This window comes from Lactuca virosa, chromosome 3 (genome assembly GCF_052849685.1).
Source record: "Lactuca virosa cultivar CGN04683 chromosome 3, Lactuca_virosa_CGN04683_v6, whole genome shotgun sequence".
NCBI lineage: Eukaryota > Viridiplantae > Streptophyta > Magnoliopsida > Asterales > Asteraceae > Lactuca > Lactuca virosa.
Window position 1 is genome coordinate 104,029,784 of NC_136428.1, and position 11,244 is coordinate 104,041,027.

An 11,244-nucleotide genomic window follows, 5' to 3' on the forward strand; every position below is an offset into this window, starting at 1 on the left:
TAAATTAGACCAGATGGTTATACTCTTACTCAGTCCCATTATATTGAAAGTGTACTCAAGAAGTTTGGACACTATGATGATAGGCCGGTAGTCACCCCTTTTGATCCTTCAAGTCATCTTAAGAAGAATAAAGGTGATAGTGTAGCTTAGTAAGAATATACTCAAGTTCTTGGTAGCTTAATGTATATTATGAATTGTACTAGATCAGACTTGGCTTATAGTGTAAGTAGATTGAGCCGTTACTCCCACAATCCTGGGAAAGATCATTGATATGCATTAGTGAGAGTGCTTAGATATTTAAAGCATACAATGAATTGTGGATTGCATTACACGATGTATCCTCTTGTTCTAGAAGGATATTGTGATGCAAACTAGATTTCCAATACTTCTGAGGCAAAATCCACAAGTGGTTATGTGTTCACTCTTGGTGGAGTTGCTATCTCTTGGAAATCATCTAAGCGAACTGTGAATACTCGTTCTATAATGGAAGCAGAGTTTGTTGCTTTAGACAAAGTTGTTAAAGAAGTTGAATGGCTTAAAAGCTTCCCAGAAGGTATTCCTTTTTGGCCTCAACCTGTCATTGCCATTTGTATTCATTGTGATAGCATGGTTGCTCTCACTAGAGCATAAAGTCATATATACAATGGCAAGTCGAGACACATTAGGCGCATATACATTACAGTAAGAGACTTGCCGAAGAATGGAATAATTTCCATTAGTTACATAAAGTCAAAGGAAAATATAACCGACCCTTTGACAAAAGGCCTTAGTAGAAAGAAAGTGCTCTTCACATCGAGGGGAATGGGCTTAAACCCAACACAACAAGTCACCACCTGGCGGAAACCTAACCTAGCAACATTTAAGATCCCATGGTCTAGGTGCAATAGGACAACTAGTTGGGGAAGAATCAAAGTAGCACTAACACAAAAGTATGCTCACTCCAATGATATTTATTTGTGTTATCCATTTATGATATAAGGATGAATCCTTATTCTTAATAATGTTGATAGCTTTCATAGTGGAATAGTACAGATTATTCCAGATTAGCATTACCTATGTGAGATGGATGTGAGGTTGCATTTTTGGGAGTTGATATGGCTAAGCTCTCTAAAAGTCTCATGAAGAAAGGATTTTTCACGACCGAAATGAACACAATGGTAGGAAATGATCTATGCTTAGATATGACATGTGTGATACATCTTGTCTTTGATTCTACTATAAAAAAATGGTTAGGTCAAGAGTCTAGTTCACTACCCATAAAGTAGATCCAAGTAGTACTCACTATGAAAAAGGTTCAAATTTTACAACACCTATTCAGATGCATGTCATATCTTACTTCCCTTATTTGAATATCAAAGTTCTCTTATTTTCTATTCAAATGTGGGGTATTTTTAGAATTTGAATCGAAAATGGGGGGTATTGTTGGAACTTTGTTTAATAATTTCCATTGTGGGACTTGTCCCACATTGGAAGCAAGAAAGAAAAAGATCATCCTTATAAGTCTAAGCCTCATTAGTTTATCAATATGGATAAAGCATTGAGCTAAGATTGATGGGTTTGGTTTGTGGTGTTGGACTAGCCTAATTGGACTCAAATTAGGCTAATATCAAGAGAATATTTAATGGTCAAAAGATGGGCCTTATGCCTTGGGGCTCTTGGGGTCTTCCTGATTAATTAAAGATTTTTTAATTACGAAATTAATTTTTATTTTTATTAAATTCAGAATTACTGAATTGACAGGTATTATGCAGTTATTTTCAGTTTTTGACAGTTTCCAACTGTCATAATCAATACCTATAAATACTTGTTTTCAATTATTTGTGGGGGGTTACATAAATCAGATCACGCCACAAAAACTCTTGCAAATCAGTTTTTTATGAAGATGAAGGGAATATAGAAATTTTCGACAGATTCAAGATCACTTATTGGATTAATTTTTTGTATCATCAAGGCAGATCTATACCCTGAAAATTTCTGTCATAGGACACTACTTGCATGCCTAAATCTTCTACAATTTTGAGTTTTTATTCTGTTGTGTGTAACACATTCAAGTATGATTTTCTTGTGAATTACTTCTTTTATGTATATTTGATTTGAATTTCATTTGTTATATATTTGATATTTTATTGATAGTTTACTTCTGTCGTAACAAAATGTTGTACTAAACCACCAAATGTTTGGGAAACTTTTTATTGGAATCGTTATCCGCTTTTGAACGTTGGAAAATATTTTGATTCAAAATTTAGGTCTATTTTCCGGAACTAAAACTTTGAAATTGTTTTAAAAGGGTTTTATTGAAGGCTATTACAGAGAGGCTCATGCAAGTGATGTTACACTGTAATATATACCACAAAAGAGCCCATGTCTCTCTTCATTGCAAGTGCACCAACATTGGTGTGGAAGAAGATGGTTGTGAGATGGAGCTGCTTGATGTGTCCTCTCATACTGCCTTTATGTATAACACTAGGCGAATATCCGCGTGTTGCGCAGAATACAACAATATATTTAAAATTTTTACAAATATATGTTTTTTAAATATATCAATGGCGTTGTTGTTAGCTCTTATATAATAAATTTTATAGTAGGTTGATATAAACATTGTTTGTTTTCAATTATATGATAATGACGACATCTTTTAAAATTCTATAATCTCAATTGTCTCAATGGGTTATACATACAGATTACTCATGAATAAAATTAAATACAATATATGGTTTAATAATATTTATAGTTGTTATGATTAGTAAATTTTAAGAAGATTATTTGCTTAAGATTTTAATTTCTATCATTGTAATTATTTACAACATCAAACATTGTTTTTGTTTTTAAAGATAACAATATAATTTTTGTGTATAATGTAACTTTTAACTATTATTGTTGTAAATAACGTATTTGAAAACTCTTAATTATTTTAATTTTGTTTCAGAAATATAACTTTTTAAAATTTATTTGATGAATATTTTTAGTTTCTTTGATTGTAATTATTTAAAACAACAAACATTGTTTTTGTTTTTACAGATAACATTATAATTTTTTATATAATATTACTTTTAACTATTCTTATTGTAAGTTGTATGTAAGCTACTTATTTGAAAATTTTTAATTATTATAAAAAATAGTTTCATGATTTTTTTTTTTTTAAATTTAGGATTACAATTTTGATTTAACACTATAACTTATAACTTTTAACTATTTATAGAATAGTTTATCGATTTTTTTTAGTTTAACTGAAATTTTGATTTAAGTTAACCGTTTAACATTATATTGAATTTAATAATTTAACTATATTGCATAAAATCATAAATTATACAAACGTTGTGACTTTCAAATGACAATTGTTCACTTGCAACAACATATATAATCTAATAAGTTAACTATAATATTTTAAATAATTATAGTCATAATTTTATAAATAGAAGTAAAATATAATATTTTAATATTGTAGTTTAGTTAATTTATGATTAAAATGTAGTTTTTGCATTAACTTAACATTATTAAACAATTTATAATAATTATTAGAAAGAATTTGAAAAGTCATGGAGGTTTCAAATGCATGTGGTGCAAGTAAAAATGCATTCTTTATATAAATTTAAAATATATGTTGTTTAAATATAAAAATGTCATAGTTAACTTTGATATAATAATTCTTATACTAATTTAGTATAAAATACTGATTATTCTGAATTACATGATCATATTAAATCTATTAAAACTGTATAGGTTTAATCGTCTCAGTGGACTCTATCAGCACGTTACTCATAAATAAAATTAAATAGAGTATATGAATTAATGTTATTCATAGTTGTTGTTATGATTAATTAGTGTAAAAAAGAGATTTTAAAAACCATATTTGATTAACTTTTTAATTTCTATTACTGTAGTTATTTAAAACATCAAACATTCTTTTTGTTTTTAAAGGTAACAATATTACTTTTAACTATTATCATTGTAAGTTATTTGTAAGATACTTACTTAGAAATTATTAATATTTATAAAAATAGTTCTAGGAAATATTTTAATTGATTTGGGATTACAATTTAGTTTTTACGTTTAACGCTATAATTTATAACTTATAACTATTTACAAAATAGTCATTGGATTTTCTTTAAGTTTAATTGAAATTTTCATTTTAGTTAATACTTAAACATTGTATTTAAATTAACAAATTTAAGTATTTTATATAAATTATTCAAAAGTTGTGAATTTAAATTGACAATTTAAGAAATAACATATCAAAACTAAGTAGAAGTAAAATATGTTAAATTAATATTCAAGTTTAGTTAATTTTAGGATTACAATTAGTGTTTTACACCTATTTAACATTATTAACCAATGTATAATCATTATTAGAAAGAAATTAAAAAGTAATGAGAGTTTCAAATACATGCGGTAAAAAGAAAAATATATCTTTTAGATTTACGTGGAAAATTTAAAATATTCACGACTTTTAGTTAATTATTTTTTTGAAGCGGTACAAAACAAACGATAATATTTAACATATCTAATTAAATATTATCCACATCACGGTATATAATATATGATAGATAACATCTATATGATCTAATATATATATTAACGATTTAAGCACAACATACAACAATTGTATTAAAAGAATCCAAAACCAAGAAAAATATAAAAATAATTACTATATAACAAACTTACAAATTAAAAACTATAACATAATAATATATCTCGAAAAGTGGTCATAAGACCTCAAACCAACACAAAAACTTTTAAGCTTGTTTTCGTTATGAAGTTTGTATGTGATTTGTATGCATGTCTACCCAAAAGATTGATCTTTTTATAGTAAATGTTTCATTAAGTGCTTATTAAACATAATATAAGTTATAAAACCTTTGAGTGTTAAATCATTATTAAGAAGACTTTTGAGTTGTATTAGTTAAAAGATGGGGGTTTCAAATGAATGTGGTTTGAGCAAAAATGCTTATATATAGTCTTGGGAGTTTCAAATGCATGAGGTTTAAGGAAAAATGCTAACTTTATAAGATATATAGATAGATAGATAGATAGATGACTATAAAATTCAAATGTTCAAGCATTTAGGATTTTGAAGATAGATGATCAACATATAACATAAAATGAAGAGACAACATTATTAATTGTTACAAAAACTCGATATAGAATTCGGGTTATATAAAATTTTATTGACAAAATCTAAGATAGTATAATTGCTTTCCTTTGTACAAGGGAAAAGAATAAATTTGTTATACATTTGACATGTGATTGTGAAGTATCTAACAAGATCGACGAAATGAACATGTGCTCCTATCGATATCAATCCTCAACATACAACGAATCAAACCCCCAATGGAATCGCGTTTGCCTTGCCAATTAGAGTAATTTAATCACATGTTTCACATGTTACTAAGGGCCATCTTTTGTCTCATGTTTTCTTCTAAAAACGTAACCTAATCATTGATCGAATTTGTTCGATGATAGCCATGATGGCAAATTTGATTTTCCCACATGCTCAAAACTAAAACGCATCGAAACAAGCATCTTTAGAAAAGTTGACGGACTTCTATAAAGTTTTTGTTGGATTATATTTGCTTTAATTTTTTAATATTTTTTTTCTAGTGAAATGAAAAAAATGTTCCTAATGTATTATAGTTTAAGTTTTATAGATAATTAATAGCTATAACATACTTCTATATTTATAATCATTAATCATGTTATTGATTCAAATTTATTACAAGTTGAAATAACTTGACTTCAAAATTAAAAAGTGGTAGTAGTTGAATATAAAAGCTTGCAAGTATAAATTAAATAATACAAAATTTAAGAACATATAAGAATTTCCTCATAATTAAAATAGTACTATATATATATATATATATATATATATATATATATATATATATATATATATATATATATATATATATATATATATATATATATATTAAAAATTTCTTGTTGTATCTATTTCTATTATATGCTTGTATGATTGAACTCTACTAACAAATGCTTAGCTGTTTTTATAATCTTTTACTGTGTAGTGTACTCAAACCCTTATGCATAGAAGAGGCACTTGTGGTAGGGCATTTGTTATCTAAATATCAAGATCGGGTTGTAGCATAGAAAACAATAATTAAGGTTAAAGTGTTTATACCATAATTGAAAGTGTTTAATAAAAAAAGTTCCTTTACTTTCAAATATCAAGTTCCCAAAGAAAAGAAGTCCCACAAAATAAAAGATTTTCTGTTTTTACTGTTTATCATCTTTCAAAAACCCAAGTTATACAAATATGGAAAAAGAGATGTAAACTAATATTGCCATTATTTTAAGATCCGCTCATAGCACGTAAAAACACACGTGCATGCTTGCTAATGAACTAACTAGTGGTGATTATTCGATCTACTCTTCGTTACCATGTCATAACATATATATATATATATATATATATATATATATATATATATATATATATAATCACGTATGAATAAGTCCGCATATCTAATTTCTATTCTCATATGAATAATGAATGACATGTAATAATAAAAATTAGAAACGACGTTTGTTCGCACTTTAATAATTCACATGATGAGAGCTAGTGTAAAAATAATAAAAAAATAATATTTTATATAAGAAAAATATATAAATATAATGTTGATTTATAGAGATTAATAGATTATACTTTTGATGTATTTGAATTTTTTTGTTAGATAAAAAAAATATTCTAAAATAGATGTGTAATATTTGTTTATGTGTCTGAAACCATTTTTTGTTATCATTTCTTTCTCTCTCTCTGTATATATATATATATATATATATATATATATATATATATATATATATATATATATATATATATATATATATATATATATATATATATATATATATTCAAATTAGATATGTTTAATATTTAGGTTAGTTGAAGTTGGCAAAGGAAAAGGGTAAAGGCTCTTTATTATGATGATAGATGTCTAACTGAAATAGATAACTATTAGGCAAAGTTTGTAATGGCTTGTCTTCTGAAGCACCTTTCACCTCTTTCACCATCACTTGTATATTTATCATTTTAGACCAAACTTTTGTTAGGCCCATTGAAAAAAAAAACAAAAAAACAAAAAAACAAAATCTATATATTAAAATCGATGAAATCGAACAGACTCATTATTCTCCGGTTATTTGTGAATGTGTAAAAAGTTCAAGGGTGATATAGTATACGATATGAAACGAAGTTGGGACGAAACTAAATTTCAAATTCGTGTTCGTGTCGTGTTCGTGTCTAATGTAAAAAAAACACGATGTTGTGTCATGTCGTGTTCGTGTTCAAAATACACGAAATTGACGCGGTTTAGCATTTATTTTTCGTGTTTTTCGTGTTTATCATGTTATGTTTAATTAAGTATTAATTAAATAAACTAATTGTTATTTTATGTTATCCTTGTCGTGTTGTGTCACGTTGGTCATTTTTTTAATTGGTTCGTTTTCGTGTTAATTAAAAAAACGCATCATGTTGTGTTGTGTTCGTGTTACATAAGACATTGTCGTGTCGTGTCAGACAAAAACACTACACAATTGTCCGATTTGTCACCCCTAGTATAAGGGTAGCGTTTGAACTAGTTTTTGGGTTATCAATATTGTAGACGGAGTTTGATATTTTTAATTATATTTTTATTTATCCTTTTAAAAATAAAATAATTTTATTTTTTTTTGTTCTGATTATTATATTTTTTTTTCGATCAAAATAAAAGATAGAAAAAAAACTAAGAGGGTGAATCAAAATCATAAGATAAAATACAATATTTAAATAAATTTGTTTGTTCGGATAAGAAATTCTAAAATGTGTTTATAGGGCCAAGAGAAAAAAAGTATAAAGCTATGTTTGCATGATTAGCTGAAAAGTTAGCTAAAAGCTAACTTATAAAAAACAATGTTTGATAAACTAGTTATAACCCTATAATATGTAAAATGACATCAAAAAATCGTATAAAAGATAGTAAGTTTAGTTATAATTAATAAATGGTATATTTGGTATAATAAAAAAAAAAGCTTAATAAACCTGTTGAAACGTTAGCATGATTAGCTTTTAAAAAAACTAGGTTATAGGAATATATGTTAACATATAGGCTACTTTTAGGTTTTCTAAAATTAATAACCTAAAAAAGTTTGAAAAAATAAGTTATTTGTGACGTGTCAAACATGAACTATATCAAACTTCGGTTGCACAAGAGAGATTCCACATTGTTGTCCATGGGCATCCCTTGAATTTTGAAAAATTTGAAGACATTTTTATTACATTTTTAAATGAAAACATTATTAGATAGACATCATTATGATTTGCCAAAATGACATACAACCTAATAGTATAAGGAGTTAACAGAAATCTGTCATAAAAAAAATGTTAAGGGTTCAAAGTCTGGTTGAGACAAAATGTGTAGCTTTAGTAGTATGATAAGATGTGTATGTGTTAGCTATTCTAAAAAAAGAAATCATTATGATATTTAAATTAAACGACATCACTATATTGTTGTATCATGAGTTGCTTAACAAACGAAAATCTTTTGCACAGATACCATAATATATCTTGAATTCTTAATTGTTAAGTTAATAAATTACTTGAAAGTTCATGATGGAAGATGACAAATAGAAAGCAAAAAATAAAGAAAAATGGAAAAAATGCCAAAAACACTAAAAATAATACTCGGTAGTCAAACTTTTTAACAAGTTAAATTTTGACACTTCAATTAGATTAGACATCTACGAGTTTGAATCATAGATTTATCGCTAAAAGTGCTTATGAGGATGATAAGTTAAATTAGAGCACCTATATCTTGTATAGTGAATTTGACATAATAATATTGATTATGATAGTGATATATCATTTTTATAACTTTAGGCAGTTTTAAGATCCTTGTGAGGCTGATAAGTTAAATTGGTGCATGACGCATTGATATAGAATTGAATCCTTCAAAATCCTACACAACATCCTTCTTATTATTTCACATGTATAACTATTAACATAAATTTTATTGACCAAAAACAATTGTTTATGATTAATCAACAAAATATTTTTGACGTTGGAGATACCTCATTAAGTATATAGAAAATGATACAAGAGAAACACAAATGTCAAAGAACATAGCAGTAGTGTTCCAAGAGAAAAAAATTCAATATATTAACTTCCTAAATATTTACTATACAAATTGCATTAATTCTCTCTCTCTCTCTCTCTCTCTCTATATATATATATATATATATATATATATATATATATATATATATATATATATATGAGGTAAATTATACGAATCATCCCTCGCACAGGTGTTAAAATACATGTTCTGACATCCCCAATTTCAAGGCCAGAAAAAACCAATTTGTTTATGCTTACTTAAAAGCAGTGTATCATTTTTGAAGAATAATATTGCGGAATTTGTTCCAAGAAACATGATAATTATATTATCAAAGCATTTCCGAAGAAATGTATTTTATTTATATTAAGAAACATGGGATGTCATCATTAATACAATACATAAGCATTAACGGAAATAATACAGGCCTTACAAACATTTATTATTCTACTAGCCTATAATCCATAAATCTCATATCTGATCATCACACATGTACTCTCATGCCACTACATGCAATCAAGATTGTAAAACTCGTTACTCGGTATTTGCTCGGCCAACGACCAAGTAACGAGTACTCGGATTCGGTAATTCATGTACAAATATTTTTAGAAAAATTATATATGTCAAAATCATAAGTTAAAATCATAATTTGATTGAAATATATAATAAAATTAGATACATGTGAATACATAAAAACTGAAATACACACAATTGTCTCACTTTGTGAATAATTACTGAAAATTTAAGATATCTATGTAGTAATAAGACAAAATTGCAAAAATGGTCCGTGTGGTTTGTTAATTTCTTTGGGTAAGGTCCAAAAAAAACTTTATTAGGAAAAAATGTCCGAATTTGGTAGTTTTGTTGTGGTTTTGGTCCTTACCTCGTTAAGGTTTACAGCATATCTGTTAACTTTTGGTAAATGACAGATTTACCCCTAGGACCATTTCTGCAGTTTTATATTTTTACCAAACTACAAGGACCAATTATACAACTTTTCTTTTTTATTTTATTGAATTATTGTATATTAATTCTTTTAATTTTTTTTGAACTTTTTTCTTATTGTATTATTTTTTTTATTTTTATAATATATACTAATAAATATTATTTTTAATATATTATATTTATATATTAATAAATATTACTTTTTTTATTATTAATTTTTTTAATTAATTTTTTTGAATTTCTTCTTTATTGTATTAATTCTTTTTTATTGGATTATTATATTATAATAAATATTACTTTTAACATATAATATTCATCTATTAGTAAGTGTTAATTTATTGGATTATTAATTTCATTTAATTAATTTTTTTTAACTTTTTTATTGTGTTAATTATTTTTATTGGATTATTATATATTAATAAATATTATATTTAATATATTATATTTATATATTAATAAATATTACTTTTATTATTATTGTATTTTTTAATTAATTTTTTTTTGAATTTCTTCTTTATTGCATTAGTTCTTTTTTATTGGATTATTATATATTAACAAATATTATTTTTAACATATAATATTTATCTATTAGTAAGTTTTACTTTATTGGATTATTAATTTCATTTAATTAAATTTTTTTAATTTTATTATTGTGTTAATTCTTTTTGTTGGATTATTAATTAAAATTTATTATTTTTATTTGTAATAAATAATATTTTTTTAATTGTTTTTATTTTCTTTTAATTTCTTTCTTTATTGTTTTAAATAAAAATACCAAAAAATCTCACCCACCCCACGTTTCCTAATTTATTTTAAATATCTGGAAGATAACATATTTTGAACAACACCACCACCATCACTCAGTCACAACAAACCAGTATCGGGCCGTCTCCAACCCTGTTACTATATATATATATATATATATATATATATATATATATATATATATATATATATATAATTTCAGAAATTATTCATGAAGTGAGATCATCGTATGTAATTTAGTTTTTATATATTCACATGTATCTAAATTTATTATATATTTCAATAAACTTGTGATTTTAAATTATGATTTTGACATATATAATTTCCCTAAAAATATTTCTACATAAATTATCAAATCCGATTATTTGCTACTCGGCGGTCGGCCGAACGAGTACCGAATAACGAGTTCTACAACCTTGCCACCACATGT